The sequence below is a fragment of the Sceloporus occidentalis genome, unplaced genomic scaffold, assembly GCF_023333645.1.
Source record: "Sceloporus occidentalis isolate IW3139 unplaced genomic scaffold, rSceOcc1.0.p SCAF_6, whole genome shotgun sequence".
NCBI classification, from domain to species: domain Eukaryota; kingdom Metazoa; phylum Chordata; class Lepidosauria; order Squamata; family Phrynosomatidae; genus Sceloporus; species Sceloporus occidentalis.
The window spans coordinates 112,223,009-112,243,821 of record NW_028316986.1 but is presented as its reverse complement, the minus strand read 5'-3'; the positions used below and the strand labels follow the sequence as shown (position 1 = coordinate 112,243,821).

The following is a 20,813-nucleotide window of genomic DNA, read 5'->3' as shown; positions in this document are numbered from 1 at the left end:
GCATGGTATTTTGAGCTCTTGTTTGTTTCATGAAGAAGGCAGCATTAAATTGATAGGTACCTGTGGTATGATGAACACAGGCTCCAGGCTCCTTCCTCAAGCTCTTCTTTTGGTCTATACTTGCTGCAGGCCTGTACTCTACAGCCATTCTAGGGAGGTGTTTATAATCTTGCATATTAAACAGTTATGCCAGGAAGGGCCTTGCCATTATATACAGTCAGATAGGACCTCGGGCAACAGATGCTGTGAGACAAGTTCCAGACTAGACTCTGTATGTCAACTGGCCTGCTCTCAGTGAACAGTTATGGTAGAAAGAGATTCAGCAACCAGTCTGGTCAGCTTCTCCCCAAGGAAGAGAGGGAAAGCATCAACATGTTCCTCATTTCAACCAGGAAAAGGTCTTGGGACAGCCTTGAATTAAGTTATCATCATCTACACCTGAATCTAATATTTAAAGTATAAGAAATGATGTATATTTCTCTGAATGAAGATAAATCAAATTCAGCTTCTTTGGCAATTTAATAATAGTAGCAGTAGCAGTAGCAGCACAAACAGCAAGAACAATTTCTTCTTTAGGCTGACTGACACTTGCACATTGATGATGGCATGGAAGTATAATGACAATCTGTAAGTATAAATGAGACACTACCAAGAAACCCACTTTCATATAAACCCACCAATGTCACTTTAGGATCAAACTGAATGCCACTTTTATTGTACGAAGATGTAGTTTTACGCTAGCAGCCACACTAGGTTTTTTTTAAAAAAATAATTGGTAGATGTAGGGGCAAAGGAGCATAGTCGTTCCAATGACAAAAGGGTAATGACTTCACTCTGGGTTTTAGTCCAAACTTTAAAGGAATTGCCCAATTTAGCTGATAGGGTTCGATAAGAGGCTCATTCTCCTCTCCATGTATTATGAACCCAATGAAAATCACCCAGAAGGAAGGTATTCTTAAACTTTATTCCTTGCTAACCATGCTTTTCAAAGAATCAAGCAATGTGCACACATGTGTGCTATCCTTCTATTTAGTAAAGCAGCTCCTTCTCCTTTTCATAGCCCACACTCAGACCTCATTTTTGATCTTCTGCAAACTCTGTTCAGACCTCACCCTTACCATTTTACTCTACATAGGCGAGTTATAAACCACCATATAGTACGCGACGAGCGCGTACTAGGGTTAGGAAGGGGCGGTGCTTCCGCACCCCCTAACCCTAGTACGCGCTCCGCACGCACAAAATGGCGGCGGCCGTTCCACACGGCTGCCGCCATCTTGACATAGTGGACACACTGCGTCCGCATGTCGCGCCCCAGAAATGACACCGTGAGCGCGCGACTAGCGCCTCACGGCGTCTCTTCTGGGGCCTGAGAAGGAGCGCGATTTCCGCGCTCCTTCTCTGCAGCGTCCGGGAGCTGCGCGGTTTAAAGGCTGCGGCTCCCGGATGCTGCAAGCGGAGGCGGAGCCAGATTGCCGCTTTTTGGCGGTCTGTAACCCGCCTTAATTCCATTCACACTATTCATAAATCATAGCACACCTATACCCTGTGTAGCACTAAGGGCAACTCCCTTGCAACTCCCTTGTTGCAACAGCTCCACTGGTGTGAGCCTGTTTCTGGAGACAGTTCAAAGTGCTGGTTAGAGCTTTAAAGTTCTACATGGCTGAGGTCAAGATTAGTTGACTATATTCTCCCTTATGCTTTGAGTTATGCTGAGGAAGTCTTTCTCTCTATCCCACCTCCTTCACAGGTATAGCTGGTAGGAACATGGAGAAGGCATTTTCTGTGGCTTCCCCAGGCTCTGGAAATCCTTTCCACCCTCACTACTTTCTATTCCCAGACAAAGACTTTTCTATTCCAACAGGCATTTGAGGATTGATAATATAAGGCTCACCTTATACAATGCAGCAAATATTGCTAATTGTGTTGGTCTGTGTGTTTTAATGATGTAGGTTTTAACCAGGTTTTAATTTTTTGTGGTGTTATAACTTTTGTATCTTGTGGGTTTTTTACAAGTCTTTTCATTGTAGTATGCCTCTTTGAGTCCCAATCAATGAATAATAATCAGTAATGTACAGTAGTGGTCAGAATGTCAGACTGGGACCTGGGAGATCTAGTTTCAAGTCCACACTTGAAACTCCCTGAGCAATGAAACTCAGGTGGAAACCCTTGATCACCCTTTGTCTTCCCCTTGCTTATCTCACAATGTTGTTGTGAAGATAAACATGGAGGGGAGTAAGATGGGATATAATGATTAATAATAAATATAAATGAAACTATCTATATAAACAATATTCATATCAAGATTTTTAATATGTTGAATGCACAATTCCCACAGTTGGTCTTGAAATTGTTTATAGGATGCCTCCATTAGCTGTTTTCCATAGGATGTGTTCCATGTGTTCCAAGGCATGCCAACAATATACATCCTGCATTTCATATTGGATAGTTTCTCTTATTCAGTTCTTCAAGGAGATATAACTGAAAAGTAGAGTATGTGGTACTTCTTTCCTTTTTTTTAACTGAATTCCCACAATGATTTACCCAAAAGAGGTGGAAAGAGTTTTCCCACTGTTTAAGAGGACTCTGCACACTAGGGTCTCCCACCATACTGTCACCCAAAAGCTATTATGTGATGCCTTGAACCATTTTGTCTAGGAGCCAATCTGTCTTACTAGCTACATGGAACAGTTTCCTATGCTGCTTCTTATAACAGCACTCAGCAATAGTGAATTACCTTCGTATCAGAGGGACAGTGAATTCCCTCCAATTTTTCAGTGTGAATTTAAATGGAGCTATCCAAGGAATATCTACCAGCTTATTTGGGGGACAGGTTTCAGCACCTTGAGTGGCTATAACCTAGAACTTTAGGTATCACCACTTCACTGATATGGAGACCACAAACCACCAGAGACATTTTCACATCAGTACAGAGATCCAGCATGGTGTAGTGGTTTAAGCATTGGATTACAGCTCTGGAGACCAGAGTTCAAATTCCTACTTGGACATAGAAACCCACTTGTTGACCTTAGACAGGTCACATTCTTTCTGTCTCAGACTCCCTCCAGGTCCATGATAGGTTTGTATTAGGGTCACCATCAGTCAGAAGCAGCTTGAAGGCACACAGCAACAACAAAGAGAGAGACAATATGGCTTGAGTATTGGACTAAGACTGTAGACAACCAGGTTTTGAATCCCAGCTCAGGTACGGAAACCCACTAGGTGACCTGGGGAGCGGGGGTGGAATCACACTCTCTTGGCTTCAGAGAAAGGTAGCAGCAAACATCCTCTGTATAAATATTTAGAAGAACATCTTAGAGTGGGGTCAGCATTGGCTTCAAGGCACATAACAACAACAGAAGTAGAAGAGTGTTTGGTCTGTGCATAATAAGTGACTTAAATCCAAGAAGAAACAGGTGCGGCATTTTAAAAGGTGAGTTGATTTAAAAGGTGAGTTGATTCTTGAGAAATCAAGAATGTCAAGATGCTTCTTACTGCTATAAAGAAAAAAGCAAAAACGTTTCATAGCTCAGAAGCCACACTCTTTACTTGGCATCAGACTGATGACAAAAAGGTTGAAGGAAAGGCTGGATGCCTGAAGACCCAGAAGAGGATCAGCCATCAGACTTTCACCAGAGACTTCCATAAAAAGGGAACCCCAAGAGCAAATGATGCCTTCACCTGCATAGCCTGATGCAGTCACCCTGCTTTCCTCCTCCTCTTCAAAATCTTTGGCAGCCCAAGAGAGTGTTGCTCAGCTCCCATATTACATCCAGTAGTAGCAGGAGATTCTCCATCTGAAAGACCAATGGTACCTCAGGGGTAGAGTCTGGCTTCTTTAACTCCAAAGAGATGCCTCACAGGGCAAAGAGCTCAAAATGCCAACCTGACAGCAAAATAACTTAATCTCTCAATTGGCTCCAGGCTTTTGCTAGAGCAACATGCCAAGGTTGCTGCTCTTGTGAGAATTGTAACCAGTTTGACTCTATATACCCAGTTCGGTGTTGTGCTGTCCATGGTGCTGATCTCTTGCAACATAGCCTGGGCTGCTGAGCTTTGCCACCAGTATTCCCTGAAGCCCCAGTCTGGAACAGGATGAAACAGATCTAATGCATACATATTGAACCTCTACATTAAGCAGATGTTTAGCCTAGTGGAGAGCCGATAAGCTTACTGAAATTCAAGATGTTACTGTTTGCTTGGTCCATGCTGCAGAAAGAAAAATCCAAAGCTTCCATTTCTCACCTGGGCTCTTGGTTTATTGGGCAAAGTTCCAAAATGAAAATCTTGTTGATGGAATGAGGGCTGCCTTTCTAGCCAAATCTAATTAATCACCAAGGATTCTGTTTCAATGGATAGCCAGCAGTTAAAACCAAATGCTCTTTTCTTTTGATGACATTTTTTTAAAAAAAAGAAAAAGAAAAATAAGTAATGAAGGCAAATGAAAAAATATGACATGTGTTTCTTGCCTAGGAGAAAACATCCTTTTAACAACAGAAAGAAAATTATACATTTACATTCACATTTCCATTGCAGAATATTCAAACATATAGCTCTGATATATTCAAAGAGGAAACTGTGCACCCAAGCAAAGAAGAAAGTTGCTGTTATGGCAAGAAGGTCATTATCACCTTCCTCATATTCCTTCATATGCACCTTTTCCATATCTAGACAATTTGATAAGATTTACTTGTTGCTAACTGCCTCGAGTTGACCCTGACTCATGGTGACCCGGTGGATGAGACATCTCCAAGAATCTGAGTCCTTTATTCTGCTCAGGTCCCATAAATTCAGTCCGATGACATCTCTGATTGACTCTAACCTTTTGCCGTATGGTCTTCCCTCTACCTTTCCAAGCATTCTTGTCTTTTCTAATGAGTCATGCCTTCTCATGATGCGGCCAAAGTACAACAGACTCAGAGCCAGTACAGACCGGCAAAAAATGCCGCCTTACCAGCAGCTGGGAGGAGTCCTGTATGCATGACACACACCCCCAAGCTGGCAAGAAGCTGCCGTGAAGCCACCCAGCCATTTACACAGTGGCAGCTTTACAGTGTTCTGGCAATGCAGTGTTTAGATACTGCATCCCACAGGAGTGCTGCAAAGCTGAGGTGGCAGCAGAGAAGCCAGCTTTTTGCCAGCTCAAAAAGGAGCAGCTTTCTCCCACTACTTTTTGCACCAGCAAATAGCCGGATTGGGGCCACAGCATGCAGTTGCCTGGTGCCATGGCACGTGGCTCCATGGGGCCCCAATACAGCATTTTGGAGTGGTCTGTTTCACCCCTCCGTTTCATAATCTTGATTCCAGGGAGAGTACAGGCTTGATCTGTTCAAGGGCCCGTTTGTTTGTCTTTTTGGCTGTCCATGGTATCCTCAGCTCTCTTCTCCAGCACCACACCTCAGATGAGTTGATTCTCTTCCTATCGGCTTTTTTCACTGTCCAGCTCTCACATCTGTACACAATGATGGGGAATACAATGGTTTGGATGATTATAATTTTAGTGCCCAGCTGTATAGTTTTACTCTTTAGAAACTTGTCTAGTTCCTTCATAGCTGCCCTTCCCATTCCTAGTCTTCTTCTTATTTCTTGACCGCACTCACCATTCTGATTTATGTTTGATCCTAGGTATGAGAAATCTTTAACTATTTCAATTTCCTCAATGAACGGAATTTATATATTTCTTCTGTGGTCATTATTTTTATTTTCTTTATGTTCAGCATTAAGCCTGCCTTTACACTTTCATCTTTGACTTTCCTTAGCAATTGTTTAGGGTCTAACAAACAGGAAATACAAATAACATCTTACCTCATTCTGACAACTACACGACTTACCCCAGACAGAGAGTCCACGCAAAGGCCAGTTGCTGAAAGTGGCTTCTTTCATCAAGTCCTCTTAGGCATACTACCACAGGAGGAACAGCACTCTCAGAAGGAGCAAGGTCTACCCAAAGAAGAGGCCTCCAGGATTATGAGATTCATAGAAGGCTGACTATGGTCAACAAGTAGCTATCTGTGGGTCACTGTTAAAGGAGTGAAGTGAGGGAGTGCTGCTTTGGTTTAGGATGAGGCCCTGCCAGATTTTGAGTGCATTGTGAGGCAAGATGTAGTGGATGTGGAGGCACAGTGTCATTCATTTCTCTCACATCTGGTGTTATGGCAATGTATGAGCAGGGAGGTCTGACAGTGAGGAAAGATTGGGTTTCTGCTTGTGGAGGACTATGGCTGCTGCTGTTGCTGCCTTTGGCTTGTCTCCTTGCTTGAGGTGGGAAAGCTGGCCTAGAAGAAAGTGACATTGATTTCCCCCAGACTGATTGCAGAGATTTAAATAGAATTTCATGGAAAACATAGACCTGTCTCAGTGGATTTCTGGCTCTCCATAGGTGGCTTTTTATCTGCTTTTTGCTAGCTCAAATTAAAGCAGTTCATTGAATAGGTTTTTTAAAGAAACCTTTAAGCAATGTGGCATGATACTTTTTGCAGTTTAAACCATGCCATTTTCCAAGATATTCCATTCAATTCCTCCTCCTTCTCCTTTCCTTGTCCCTTCCCTTCCACTCCATCCTCAACAGTCTGCCATTGTTCCATAGCCACTAAGTTTCAGCTGTTGGAAGGTGCCTCTCTCCGTTTTATGAATATGTTTTTTTTTACTAAAGATTAGTTTTTTCTCAAACTGTCTCTTGTACATGGAAGGTGGCATTTTTAGGGTACCTAACAAAATATGAGAGTCAATGTGATGTAGTGGTTTGAGCACTGAACTATGGAGACCAGGGTTCAGTTCCCCATTCAGCCATGGAACTCCACTCTCAGCCCCAGAAAATCCATGATAGGGCTGCCTTAGGGCCACCATAAGACAGAAATGACTTGAAGGCACACAACAACATGCTTGGAAAATGAGTTTTCTATTAGTATATAGAATGATAAGAATGTAAACCACAGCCAGCTATGATGCTATTTTTTTTTTGTCAAAATATCAAGCCGACATCCTAACTGAGCCCAGCAAATAAAACTGTGATGTATCTTTACCTGATTATCAACAAATTCAAACTGTTTCAAAATTATTCAGTTTTTTGTCCTTGAAAAGTACTTAGACTACAAATTTATGTTGCTGCTAATGCTTCTTCTTCAGCACTCTAAAGTTCCCAAGATTCACACAAAATAAACAGGTTGGAACATGACTTAAACATGTAGTGAATATCTGGACATCTGTACCTCATTTTAAATTTTCCTGTGTGTAATTCATAATGTTGAGATGATCAAAATCACAATCCCTGATGGACTAAAATGGAGGGCCTGCTCATCAACATGTATGGCTGGAACCCATGTCTTTGTTGATGGACTCGCATGTACAGGAAATAGGAATTGACTAGTTTCATGATGTCATTATTTAGCTATGATGTTACAACATGCAGTGTCCATTGCAAAATGGTAGCTAGTTCAGTGACTGATGCACCATGGCTCCAATGTATAATGGACACTGATGTACATTAGTGTACTCCTTATGTGTATCATGTGCAGTTCCTATCACTAGGTAGGAAATGCCGAAGCATAATAGAAGTGCCTAATGTGCATCAGAAGTGCTCATTGTGTATCAGAAATGTCAAATGCTCAATCTGGAGCCCCCAATGCACATTAGAAGCATCCAATGTACATCAGATGTACATCTTCAAATCCAAAAGGGTTTTGTTGCATTTTTGCCATGTAGATACAAAAGGTAGAGCATGATGTAGACAACAAGTCAGGGAACCCTGGTTGTGCAGTGGCTAAATGCCAATGCTGCAGCCACAAGATTGTGAGTTCAATCCCAGGGGCTCCAAGGTTGACTCAGCCTTTCTTCCTTTCGTAGGTCAATAAAATGAATACCCAACTTCTTTGAGGCAATTAGCTTACAGACTGTAAACTGCTCAGAGAGTGCTGAGTTCACTGATAAGTGGCATAGAAATGTACATACTATTGCTACTGCTATAATGTAGAATCTCAGCCAACATTATTCCAATTGGTATTTCATTGCCTCTCCTGGTCTTCCAACTCCTTGGAATGAGTAGCACCATCATAACTAAATCATGAGGAAAGCAATGAAAGACAAAACAAAAATTTTACACAGTGCCTTTGGGACAGATATATGCTGGCCTAAATTCTATTGTAATCCCAACTAGAGTAGATCCACTGAATCACTGCAGTCCAATTCTTATGTAAGTTTCATTGATTGAATGGCTTCCCTCTAGTTTGGTCTCAGGATTCAGGCTATTGAACACAAGCATCCTCAGACTCTGTCTTTGTTAGGTTCCCAAAATGCTGCTTCCAACATTTTTGGTACTTTAGTACTCCTGCAGGAATGAAACATATGTGCACATAACTGAGCATGCACAGCTCACTGTAGCATGTAACAATATCCATCTGTGCACTATTTGTAAATGAGTGGTATATTCAGCAATGAAACTCCTGGGAAAGGTCGAACCATCCCTTTTCTGCTGAGAAGTAAACAGTGGCCAGTGGAAGGATGAAATGGAAAAAATTCACCCAGATGAATCTCCAGCAGAGATTTGGCACAAAATTTTTGCTTCCCTCTCTTCAAGAAAAAGTATCACTTTTCATGGTTGTCTAGGAAACATTTTTGCCTTTCATTCTCATTTATCTCCCAAATCCTTGAATGTGTTGCTTTCTATTTCCACCTAGACTTCCCCTCTTTCATCTTTCCCCTGATCCCATTAAATGTAGATTTCTCTGTCTCTGTACAGCGCATTAAAAGATACCTCAGGGATCAGCCACTATAACCAGAGCTGGCTAAAATTTTAATGGACCAATCTTCATTCACAAACCATCTGAAGATTCTCTCTTTCTCCTCCCTTCCCCCTTTGTCCAAACTGCTTTTATATTCTTTGAAATATATTGTTTGCATTCTTTTGTCATGCACACATATTTTCTTTTTTACAAACAGAATAAATTGCTAGAAGACGGGAATTATTAGACTACCTGGTTTTATCTCTCCTCTTTTCATTTTGTAATATCTTACTTCCAGAATTTGGAAATGTTACATTTTGGACGATAGCTCCCAGAATCCCCCAGCCAACATGGCCACAGGTTGTAGTCCAAAAATTAAGTTTTCCAGGCTCTGATTCCTTTCTCATCTCTTGTCTGAGTTCGTCTGCTTTTAGATGATGGTATTAAGTTGTGTGTGTATGTGTGCCTTCAGGTCACTGGTCAACTTACTGTGATCCCATGGATTTCCTACAGTTTTCTTAGTCAGGGAATACTTGGAGGTGGTTTTATCAGTTCCTTTCTCTGAACAGCCTACAGTACCTGGGATTCATTGGTCACCTCCTATCCAAATACTAGCCAAGGCTGATGCTGCTTAGCTTCCAAAATCTAATGGGATCTGATGTCTTTTGAGTATTTAGGCACATATGGTGGTGAAGATAGGACAGCTTTAATAAAACACATTAGCCATCTCGACTGACTCCTACCAAATTTAACTAAATCATGCCCCCACCCCCCAAAAGGCTTCTAAAAACTACTGACTAGTGAATCCACCACAAGAAGTAAGTCGAACAGAACCTCTCTTGGTCCTCTAAAATTTGGGGAAGTTTTGGAATTTGAAAGCTGATAGTGTGTGTGTGTGTGTGTGTGTGTGTGTGTGTGTGTGTATGAAGGAAATGGAATTATATTGACTCTGTGCCCTGGAAACATTTTGTATAGATTAAACCCCTCTACAGTGGAGCAGCTCTGTGGAGTGTAACTATATGAATAAAGGAACATATGAAGTGAAAGAGCCCACAATCACTTTCCAGTAGTGAATGTGCTGGCTTAAAAACAAAATGTGTCACTGCCCCACTATAAAGTGATATCACTGCACTTCAGGTGCTAAAAAAGAAAGAGTAGTATGAGGAGAGGAAATTGTGACAGAATAGACAAAAGAGGAAAAAGAAAGTTATCCAAACAGTTTGAAAACTGATTTGAATTGATGCCAATACATGGAAATAGAAGCACCTTAAAGTCTTGTAACTTGGAATGTATGAACTGAACTTCAAGGTTCATCCTCTCCCACAGGAATCAATGGGGATAATTAAAATAGCTTACTTTGGCTTTGTTCTCTGATACGGAATGCAGGGAACAGAAAGTAGTTTTATTCTGTCATCCCATGAGAAATCCTCCACCCATTTTTGACTCCAGCAATGACCCAGGGAAAATGGCAGTGTCCCACCTCCTGTGCTATTATATGGGGTAGGGGAGGGAGAAGTGTTTCCCAAACATCATGCCACAGATAGTGTTTTGCTCCTCTTTTATTTCTGCTTTTGGGAAACAAACTCATTTTGGGTTCAACTGCTGAACATTGACCTTTCAGAAACAAAGTGATTAATCTCCTCTGTGCCTCAGAGTATAATTCAGCATCTACTTTCAGTTTAAAAGGAGAAGGAGAAGAATCTATTTGCACACACCAGAAATACCTGGCTCCAAACCTCCCCTTTTCTGGAACATTCAGGGATGCTGATGTTCACCACACACATGGAAAGTGTCAGGTTTTCTCCCTTGGGTATCCCTCAGACTCTACCAGGTTTCTAGTTGGCTTTAGCTTTAGGGCAGATGCTTGGCTGAATCTCTCATTGCTACAGGGGCTGTAAAGCTGAGTGGTTTTTGCTTATCAGGGAAAAAAGGAAAAACACAAATCACTCTCTGCCACAGAAGCTGGGGTTACAAGGGGTGTGCCAAATGGTCAGTTCATTGCAAGCATCACCATCTTCAAGTAATTTAACCCTCATACTTTGAAATGACCATTTTAACATTGTAATTATTTCCATCGACACCTATGACAAATAGACAACATTTTAAAAGTCAGCACTACTCACATTGCCCGAAAAAGCCAAATAGTTGCCCAAAGTATTACTTTCCATAATAGCCACCAAAATAAGTGCAAACCAGGAGGGTGTTGAAGTTAATTTAAATAGCTGTTAGTCTTGCAGCAACTATCCTGTAATAAAACATCTTAGAATCTGTAAGATACCTGCTGGACAAGCACAGTGGTAGAGATTGAACGGCAGACCAAAAAGTCCCTGGTTTTAATTTCACCTCTTCCAGGAGTTCACTTGGTGACTGCAAACAGACACATACATACACACACACACAGAGTGAGGTGCTCAGTCCACTATCTGCAACATGGAGAATAGTAGATACTGACTGGGAAGCTCCTGTAACCCTTAAAAATCTGTTATTATATAGGGCAGCATTTAGTATCAAGTTTTAATGGTATTTGTGGGAGAAGAGAAGGTTCTTTCATGAAATCCTATTCCAGTAGTAAACTTAAAGATGAGATAGGCTTTGGTGTATAGTTTGGGATTTGGAGGAACCAGGTGCAAGTTCTCAGTGAGCCATTAAACTTCCTGGTCCAGACTTTGTTTTTTAAATAACCTATTTTGTAGACTTGAGCCTGCCTCCTCCAAGGATGCATGGTTATGAAGAAATAGGCTCAAGTCTACAAACACATGGTCTTAGATGTCTCTACACTAATGCACAGAGAATGGGAAATAAGCAAGATGAACTTCAACTCCTAGCACAACAAAGCAAATATGATATAATAGGCCTCACTGAAACCTGGTGGGATGAGTCTCATGAGTGGAATGTAGGAATACAGAGGTATAACCTTTTCAAGAGAAACAGGCCAAACAGGAAAGGAGGCGGAATAGCCTTATATGTCAGGGACATTTACACCAGTGAAGAGATCCAGGACATCAGTCCTGGAAGCCAGGTGGAGAGCATCTGGATAAAAATTAAAACAACAAGGATGTTATGTGGGAGTCTACCACAGACCCCCAAGTCAGACTGAGGAAGTGGATGATGTATTTCTAGAACAGATGACCACACATTCAGAAAGGAGAGATGTAGTTGTGACTTCAACGATCCTGATATTTGCTGGATGTCAAACTCAGCCAAATCCTCAAGGTCTAGCAAATTCCTCACTTGCCTTGGAGACAATTTCATTGTCCAGAAGGTGGAAGAGGCAACAAGGAGATCAGCCATTTTGGATCTGATCCTAACCAACAAGGATGACCTAGTTAATGGGGTGCAAGTGGTGGGAGCCTTAGGTGGGAGTGATCATGTTCTCCTGGAGTTTGTTATACAGTGGAAAGGAGAAGCCAGGCATAGTCAAACACGCATTCTAGACTTTAGGAAAGCCAATTTTAATAAACTTAAAGAAATACTGGGGGTGATCCCACGGTCAGCAATACTAAAAGAGAAGGGAGTTCAAGATGAATGGGAGTTTCTTAAAAGGGAGATACTGAAGGCACAATTTCAAACAGTTCCAATGAGGAAGAAAAATGGGAGATGTCTCAAGAAGCCAGGATGGATGACTAAGGAACTTTCAATTGAGCTAAGTTTTAAACGGAACATGTATAAGAAATGGAAAAATGGTGAAATCACCAAAGAGGAATTCAAACAAATTGCGAGCATGTGTAGGGGTAAAGTCAGAAAAGCTAAAGCACAGAATGAACTCAGGCTAAGAACAATAAAAGGGCTTTTTTGGTTATGTCTGCAGCAAAAGGAAGAAGAAGGAAATGGAAGGGCCACTGCATGCAGAAGATGGCAAAATGCTAACAGGGGACAGTGAAAAGGCAGAATTACTCAACACCTTTTTTGCTTCAATCTTCTCAGAAAAGGCAAAGGGTGCTCAACCTGAGGATAATGGAGCAGAGGACAGATTAGGGAAATTTCAGTACAGAATAAGTAAAGAGATAGTAGAGGAATACCTGTTTAACCTAAATGAATATAAGTCTCCAGGACCATATGAACTACATCCAAGGGTATTAAAAGAACTGGCAAATATAATATTGGAACCAATCTTTGAGAACTCCTGGAGAGCAGGAGAAGTCCCAGCAGACTGGAGGAGGGCAAACATTGTCCCCATCTTCAAAATGGGAAAAAAAGAGGATCTCAACAATTATCATCCAGTTAGTCTGACATCTATACCAGGAAAGATTCTAGAGCAGATAATTAAACAGAGAGTCTGTGAACATCTAGAAAGCAATGCCGTAATCACAAAAAGTCAACATGGATTTCAGAGAAAGAAGTCATGCCAGACAAACCTGATCTCTTTTTTTGATAAAATTACCAGCTTGTTAGATGAAGGGAATGCTGTGGATATAGTATATCTTGATTTCAGTAAGGCCTTTGACAAATTTCCACATGATATTCTTGCAAACAAGCTTGTAGAATGTGGGCTAGACAAGGCAACTGTTACATCGATTTGTAATTGGTTGACTGGCCGAACCCAAAGGGTGCTCAACAATGGCTCCTTTTCATCCTGGAGAGAAGTGACCAGTGGGGTCCCACAGGGCTCTGTCCTGGGCCCAGTGCTATTCAACATCTTTATCAATGACTTGGGGGCATACTTATCAAATTTGCAGATGACACCAAATTAGGAGGAATAGCTAATACCCCAGAGGACAGGACGAAAATTCAAAATGACCTGAACAGACTAGAAAACTGGGCCAAAGCTAACAAAATGAAATTCAACACGAAGAAATGTAAGGTACTGTGCCACTCTATTCTGCTTTGGTCAGGTCCCACCTGGAATATTGTGTCCAGATCTGCGCACCACAATTAAAAAAGGACATTGAGAAACTGGAGCGTGTCCACAGGAGGGTGACTAAAATGGTGAAGGGTCTGGAAACCATGTCTTAGGGAGCTGAGGTTGTTTAATCTGGAGAAGAGAAGGTTAAGAGGTGATATGACAGCCCTGTTTAAATATTTGAAGGGATGTCATATTGAGGAGGGAGCAAGCTTGTTTTCTCCAGAGTCTAGGACCTGGAGCAGTGGATGCAAGCTCCAGGAAAAGAGATTCCACCTCAGCATTAAGAGGAACTTCCTGACAGTGAGGGCTGTTCGACAGTAGAACAAACTCCCTCGGAGTGTAGTGGAGTCTCCTTCCTTAGAGGTCTTCAAACAGAGGCTGGATGGCCATCTGTCAAGGATGCTTTGATTGTGATTTCCTGCATGACAGGGGTTGGACTGGATGGCCTTTGTGGTCTCTTCCAACTCTACAATTCTATGATTCTATGAAAGTTCCTGCTACCAACTTCTTTCTTTTGGTTAGTCTCAAAGATGCTACAATATGCCTTTGCATACTGATTTTCCAGACTAATATAGCAACATCTTTGTTTTCTTTCCATGTTATTTATACCTCTGGTATCAAATTTTCTATTAAAGTCATGCCCAGCAATACATCTATTTCATTAACTAAGGTATACCTCTAACTGTAACTAGAAAAGTTGCTCATTGCATTTAAAAAAGCACTGCCTGTATTCCCACTCAGTACATTACATCTGAAATACAGCTCGATTACATTTGTACTTCCCACCCACTCGCCGTAAGTCATCAGAGATAGTTATAATTTGTTGTTGCTGTGTGCCTTCAAGTCATTTCTGACTTATGCTGAGTAAGGCAAACCTATCGTGGGGTTTCTGGAGCTGAGAGAGTGTGACTCGCTCAAGGTCATCCAGTGAGTTTCTATGACTGAGCTGGGAGCTGAACCCTGATCTCCAGAGTCATAATCCAGCACTCAAACCACTACACTATGCTGGCTCTCAGTTATGATACTGAAACTCCTCAGCTCCAAACTCTAGAGAATAAAGTTGAGAGGAAGAAAGGCATCAGCATTTCATTAAGTTAACCAGAGGAAGAGGTCATAAATTAAACTAATGAAACCAGTAAAAATGGGCCCACCTACCTCAAACTTGAAACAATCATGTCTAACTTCTTCCTGTTGTTGTTATGTACCTTCAAGTCAACTATGGTATTATGTTCATTCAAGTCAATGTCTTGGGTAGATTGATCCAGAGGACACTTAACACTGTCTTCCTCTTAGGCTGAGAGAGAGTGTGTGATTTGCCCAAGAATTTTTGTTGTTGTTAACTGCACCCAAGTCAATCTCAACCCATATCAGGAAACCATGGATGGCAGATAAAACACTGCAAGCAATAGAGGAAAGAAGAGAAGGGGGAAAGGTGGGAGGGGGGAGATAGGAACAAACTAAGAACCATGAATGCAACAGTACAAAAAGATAAAGGAAACTACTTCAATGATCAATGCCCAAGAAGACCCAATAGGTTTCCAGGACTGAATGGGTGTTTGAAACCTTGTTTTTCCAGAGCCCTGAGTACACAAATCACACTATGCTGGCTTCCATTATCATATATTCTCCTTTTTGAGGACATATCTTCTTTTTTTCAGAGATAAAATTTCCACCCAGGCATATTTTTTACAATGTCCAGGTTTTCTTACAAAAATGAAAGAAGCAGGTGGTCAGGCAGCAGAGCTCTGAGGAGGTGGAGAAGGAGGAGAGGCATGCCAGGTTAAAGCAGGGAAAGGGAAGCCCCCAAAGCAGCCAGACTCAGCCCTATGGCTTATCAGAAGAGGCAGTAAGGTGGAAAGGAGAGACATCAAAAGTCTACTCAAGCCTTTTATGGGTGAGGGGTGGGCGTGCCTTCAAGCTGCCTGTTGACTTATGGCAACCCATTAATTTCACAGGGTCTTCTGTATGAGCTGCAGTTATGTTTTTAATTTTTGTATGTTTATGTAATTTTATACTGTTTTTAGCTAGTTGATGTTAATTGTTTTTTATTATTTTATTGTAGTTTGTAAATGGTTTTATTTGTGTGCTGCCTTGGATCCCTTTCTAAGAGAAAAGTGGCATAGAAATGAAATAAATATATAAATAAATAGGCAAGGAGTACTCAGAGGTGGTTTTTCTAGTTCCTTGCTCTGAAATATAGCCTACAGCATCTGGTATTTGTTGGTAATCTTCCATTCAAATACTAAACAGGGCTGACCCGGGTTGCATTCACACTGCAGAAATAATCCAGTATGACACCACTTTATCTCCCATAGCGTCATGCTATGGAATTCTGTTTTGTGAGACATTTAGCCTTCTCCATCAACGAGTTCTTGTGCCACTGCAAACTACAGTTCCCAGAATTCCATAGCATCGAGCCACCGCAGTTAAAGTGGTGTCAGTCTAGATTTTGCTTTCCTTTGCTACTTTCATTCTAACCAATAAACAAGGAAAGGCTATGCAGTGTTAAATATGGGCCTGAATTTTATTATGCATCTCCCTCTGTGATATATTTGCAAACATGCATGTAAGGTACTTCATGAAAACAGCATACTGCACAAAGGGGGTTAATGCCAATGTGTCTGGTTTTCTTAGAAGAGCTCACAGAATCCTTTAGCTCTGCTCTCTCAGTACAGCCAAGAAGGAGCTTCTTTTTTTTTCTTGCAAAGCCCTGCTCTGAAACACTCTGCTTTCCAATCTTCTCAGTCTTCAGGAAGCAACTGAGGCTGCATGTGCACTGCAGAAATAATGCATTTTGACACTGCTTTAATGATCATAGCAGTACTATGGAATACTGACATCTGTAGTTTGTTGTGGTGCCAGAGCTTTCTGACATAGAAGGCTAAATTTCTCACAAAACGACAAATTCTAGAATTCCATAGCCTTGAGCCATGGCAGTTAAAGCATTGTCAAATTGCATTATTTCTGCAGTGCAGATGCAGCCTGAGATATGGATTGTTAACCGTGTGTGTGTGTGTGTGTGTGTGTGTGTGTGTGTGTGTGTTGAAAGGGAAAGTTCTTTAATTTGGGTAGGAAATATGTTGTCATTTGGTGCCATTAGGCTCAGTGAGACAACTCCACTTTGGACCCTTTCACACTACCCAATTATGGCACTATGACTCCACTTTAACGGTCATGGCTCCATCCTACGGAATCCTGAGAATTATAAATGCCCTTTCTGAAAGAGCAAATTCCAGGTTTCTATAGGATGGAACCAGAGGATTTAAAATGCAATCATATTGCTATCATGAGTAGTTTGAAAGGGCCTGTGTTGCAAGAGGCCAATGGTGGCAGCTCCTCAGCTTTTCCTCCTGAGCCTCCAAGCCATTTCCTCTTATGGAGGAGAGAACAAAGTGCACAACACAGCCAGTTCAACACATCGTAAATATCTGTCTTTAAGTGCCATGGAGAATGTTATCCTATTACCAGTATTATTTATTATTGATAACTTTATTTATAAAGCTGCCTTTCCCCCAACATTGGGACTCAAGATGGATTGCAGATTAAAATAAACACAAATACAGTTTAAACATGCCAAAAGTGGTATTAAAATAGCATTAGATTATTAATTGCTGTGAAACCAGTTTAAAAGATGCAATTAAAAATGATTAAAAAGCCATTTTAAAACAATACAATTAAAACTATATAGCACTCTTTTATGAAAGGCCTTTCTTTATCTTTTTCAATTCTTAAAAATAAAATAAAAAGTTTTCACTTGACATCAGGAAGATGACAAGAAAGGGCCATTTTAGACTCCCTAGGAAGGAAGTTGTAGAGCCTATGGGCAGCCACTGGTCTTATCTCACATCCCCATCAGCCATGCCTATCAAGGTTGTAGGATTAAGAGAAAAGTCTTTCCTGAGCTTCTCAGAGCCTAGGCAGACTCATAGGGGGAGAGGCAGCCTGTAAACCTAAGAACTGAAGTAGGAATAAACCACCAATTCCAGTAATGTCTGTCCATAAAATCTTGCATTTGGAGGAGCCAGTGTGGCATAATTGTTTGAGCATTGAACTATGGCTCTGGAGGCCAGGATTCAAGTCCATGGAAACTCACTGGGTGATCTTTGGCAAGTTACACACTCTAAGGCCTGTTACAGACTGCCAAAATAAAGCTGCTTCGGGACTCTTTGGAGGTATGCTGTTTAAATGATGCATGCACCCTACGAATCCGGAAGCTGCACCAAAGCTGCACTCCAGTGCTTAGGAATGGAGTGTGGCTTTGGCGCGACCTGCGGACTCTTAGGACCCATGCATCATTTAAATAGCATACCTCCAAAGAGACCCGAAGCAGCTTTATTTTGGCAGTCTGTAACAGGCCCAAGTCTCGGAAAACCCCATGATGACCCTTAAGGCTGCCATAAATTAGAAATGACTTGTAAGCACACAGCAACATTTGCCCTAGGTAGGCAAGTGTCTTGGGCTATGCCTGCTGCAATTCCTGCTGCTGCGAGGAAAAAGCAATCTGGTTGGGGAATGCTCGTATTTTACCTAACCATTATTTCAGCCGGGGTGACCTAGGTTCTTGCACACAGTGAAACTCTTCTTACATCATGCCATTGCACTGGCCCAGAGTTCCTCAGGAGTCCATGTAAATCTCTGTCAAAGAGCACCCAGTGGGGCTCTTACACAGAGCTGCTACTTCCTAAACACCAGGCTCTGCAGGGTTCTCAGAGCCAAGCATTGTGGGCAAGATGACCGAGAAAAACACCTGTGCCAATTTTTCAGGTCTGCCTGCCTTGTTCAGGACCTGGGATTTTTTCCTAACTAACTCTGAAGATCCCTGGAAAAATCTAGTGGCCCTGCATTTAAGGCTGGACCCTAATTATCTTTTGAGTGGGTCCGTGGTGGTATGGTGCTGCTCCTCCAGTCCAAACTCCTGCTGTCCAAATCTCCTTTTCTTTTTAAAGAAAAGCTAGTTTCACCACACGTTTTGCATCTAAATGGTACCCCCCATCACACAAATGCCATCATATTAAAAAAAACCAAAACCTCAATTTCACTTTAGATAAAAAGTTATTTGGAAGCATTGTCTCATAAACAATGCTACTCGACTTATTGTTTTGCACTTCTTTTTTAAAAAAAGTTAAGGCAAATAAATATTAGCACTAGTATTAGTACATTAGTATTATTATGTTAGAGTTGTTAATATTGATATTTCTTGGACTGCATATCCCTGTAGGAAGCCGAAGCAAATCTCAGCTCCTCATCATATGTCAAATGTTTTTATCTTCAGTCAGCATTATTGTTGGGTGCCGTGGCACAGCATCTTCACCCCCAAATGGATCAGATCTTTGCTAGATCAAATAGAACTCCCTCTGGATTAGCTTTCTAGTGGTGTCCAACTGGAATGATGGCAACACAAAAGCAAGGAGGAGGTGTTCTTTTGGTTGGAGTCCACTTGGTGTTTTTAGCCCTGAGCACTGCCTCCAGCCACTTGCTCTTGCTTAAGAGGATCATTTGCCACTGATGTTTGCTTCAAGCATCAGCACATTGCAGTGATGTGCTGGAAAATAAACAAAGTTAATGGCCAGGCATGGGGCCAATAGGGATTACTGGGAGCATTAATATTCCTTGCTTGTTCATATCCTTTTGAGCAGCTGACCTTAACTGCAGGCATTCCAGTACCCTGTATCCATGCAAGCTCTTGTAAATCCCATTGAAGTTTATAGGATCTCTGTGGGAAGTATCAATTCATCCCTAATGCCAGAAATCCAAGCAGAAGCTATGATTTTGTTCATGACATTGTTAACCACCTTTCCTGTCCTCCAGATGTTTTTGGACTACAATTCCAATCAGCTCTGACATTCTGACTGAGGTTGGTGGGAATTGCAGTACCGAACTTCTGACATGTCCAGGCAAGGAAGGTTCTTTGCCTATATTGTTATCAGGCATGCACACTTTGAAATTTGGTAAAGCCCAGTTTATCTGTGAAATATTTCTTTATTTGTTCATTGCTTACAGTAGTAAGGTGTTGTTTGACAGAACCAAATTTCGGAAGCTCATAAATAACTGAGGAATGTGGCTGTCTTACACCAGGTGAGCCCATGAATCCATGTGGTCCTGCCTTGCATACTCCAGTCCAACAGGCTGCATCAGAGGGAGAAGATCCCAGAAGCAGTGTCATTCTATCACCCCTACTAAAGGACCATGCTTTCCCCCCTCTTTCCTATGCATCTCTTTTTCATTTTGTGTCATTTTTGGTAGATTATAAGATTATGGAGAAGGACTGTTTTTAAACTGTATATAAGCCACTGTGAGACACTTCTTTGGCTGTAAAAGCAGGAGGAAAATGCTATAAATAAAGGGAAATAAAATAAATAATTCAGCTGTTAACTTCAGAAGAGTCATGCCCACCACATGTTACCTGATTCCAGTAGCAGCTGATGGCTTCCATATCAGTGGAGTGGGGCATCCACTCCAGGTTTTACTCCAGAATTTAATGCAACTATCCAATGTGCAGAAATCTATCCACCTCAAATGGGACCAGCACCTTGGATAACAGCTTTAAAATTTAGACTAAAACCTGGAGTAGGTTAATTTCCTCACCGCCATGGGAGCCACCAGTCACCACTGCCTAACCTTTAATTGAAGATAGCATAGACAGAGCTTGGGATCTTGGGTGAACAAAGCACAAACCATAACCACTGAGCTGTGTCTCCTTTCACCTTGTGTTCTGTTAAGTCGCATATGGCTCAGTCATCTATGGTGGTCTGCTAAGGATTTGGTAAGTCAATGTTCAGAGATGACAGGACAGTCTAGACCAGCGGTCGGCAACCTACAGCCCGCGGGCCGGATCTGACCCAGCGAGGCCTTGGGACCAGCCCCAGCCCGGTCCTGTCACCGATTGCCGCCCCCGCCGCAGCTTCCGCACCGCTCCGGGCACCATTTTGAGTTCGGCCCCCCAGTTGTCTGAGGAACAGCAACCCGGGCCCCGGCTCAAAAAGGTTGCCTACCCCTGGTCTAGACAGTCATATAGACCACACTATATGATCAGGGTAGTATTTAGCTTTACAATGTTGTATGTAGGTTGGGTAACTGGCAGTGCAACCCAAAGTAGGACCGAATGGACAAGGACCCACTATTAAAATGAATGGTGCTGCTCCACGTCCCTTAAAGTTCAAGATTTATCTGTGTCATATCCAGAAGCCAAAAATGTGAGTACAGGACACCAAAACAGACAGGAAAGACTGATTGGGAAGGGGAAGACTTCAGCAGCA

General features: G+C 41.9%; 1 protein-coding gene across 1 annotated transcript in view; it reads right to left on the bottom strand.

Moving 5' to 3' along the window:
• Nucleotides 1-14,877: 14,877 nt before the first annotated feature.
• The window catches only part of LOC149311272 (failed axon connections homolog), a 61,522-nt gene continuing 55,586 nt past the window's right edge, over nt 14,878-20,813 (bottom strand). Inside the window, exon 8 of the transcript XR_016281616.1 lies at nt 14,878-14,953. The gene's annotated coding sequence lies outside the window, so the exon portion shown is untranslated. The remainder of the gene's footprint in view (nt 14,954-20,813) is intronic.